This window comes from Triturus cristatus, chromosome 2_1 (assembly GCF_964204655.1).
Source record: "Triturus cristatus chromosome 2_1, aTriCri1.1, whole genome shotgun sequence".
Lineage (NCBI taxonomy): Eukaryota > Metazoa > Chordata > Amphibia > Caudata > Salamandridae > Triturus > Triturus cristatus.
This window is the reverse complement of record NC_140581.1, coordinates 86,079,281-86,080,458: the sequence shown is the minus strand read 5'-3', so window position 1 is coordinate 86,080,458 and position 1,178 is coordinate 86,079,281. Positions and strand designations below refer to the sequence as shown.

The following is a 1,178-nucleotide window of genomic DNA, read 5'->3' as shown; positions in this document are numbered from 1 at the left end:
TATCTGTGATGAGATATAACCTCGTCTTTACATTTTTCAACATTTTAGGAGATTGGTGTACAATCATAATGCTTAAAACAATGTAGTCGCTATATGTTCCACAGTTGCTATTTATTGTATTTCCATGTCTTAATATGTGTAATAATGAACAATATTGTGTGCAATGTTCTGGACATGGCTCTAAATATCCTTTTGTTTCTTATGTTACATACATTCAATGAGCCCAATCAAGACAACGCACTTATGAGTGGAAGGGAGTCTGGTCTGACACTTAATACTTTATAACTCATATCCATTTACTTGTAGCCGATGCGGGGGCATTTTTCATATACAATCACACTACAGTGCCCTTTCTATTTACCATAGCTAGTCCATCATTTATGTTTGTGCCCTTAGTAGACACGTCACGTTGACAATTCTAACTTGCATGTCTCTTGGATATGACGTCCGCGTGATTACGTATCGCTCGTGCCCGCGTGGTGACGTATTGCTCGCAACACTGCATTTAGGCACACCGGATGAACGACCAGTCTCCCGATTCTTTCAGGGAAGAGTCAGCTGGTTTGCGGTAAGGACTGTTAGAGAGAGTCTTCCATTTCGGCAGGTTTTGTAGCGGACCCCTGGCAGTTTTATGATCCTTAGATACCGGCTGTTATGTATTTTTTCAGGTCCGGTGAAAACTAAAGGATTGATTCCCAGATTCACGCCTGACCACCGAGGAGCGGTGAGTCTGTTTGTTTGTGATTATTTATTGTCGACAGCAGGTAAAACTGCAGCTTTTTACATATGGCTATTTTTTCCCCAGATCAAATGCCCTCGTGGGACACGCTTGTATTCTCAGGAAGAAATTGGTCTATTGAGATACTTTTGTTGACTATAAATGAGGTAATTCATTGCCTTGTATGCAGTTCTTTTGGTTTGCTCATGGGTCCCGTGCAACTCTGGTGGTTGTATTTGAACTTTCGTTGATTAGTAGTGTAATATATAACACTGGCCACAGCTGATGGTTACGGCTGTTATGGATTTTAATAGGCTGGATAGGTGATCTTCAGATTTTTCTCTGACTAAGTGTAAGTGCACATCTGCCACCACCTAACCGTATTTCTGTTCAATTGCAAGTGTGCTGTTTATTCAATATGCACGGTATTTTGTCTTTTATGTCCGTTTATGGAATCAAT

General features: G+C 40.6%; 1 long non-coding RNA gene across 1 annotated transcript; it reads left to right on the top strand.

Moving 5' to 3' along the window:
• The first annotated feature begins 498 nt into the window (after nucleotides 1–498).
• Nucleotides 499–934, top strand: LOC146863802 (uncharacterized). Its single transcript, XR_014969337.1, has 3 exons — nucleotides 499–568; nucleotides 669–724; nucleotides 806–934. It is a non-coding gene; the product is annotated as an uncharacterized LOC146863802 (long non-coding RNA).
• Nucleotides 935–1,178: the final 244 nt, after the last annotated feature.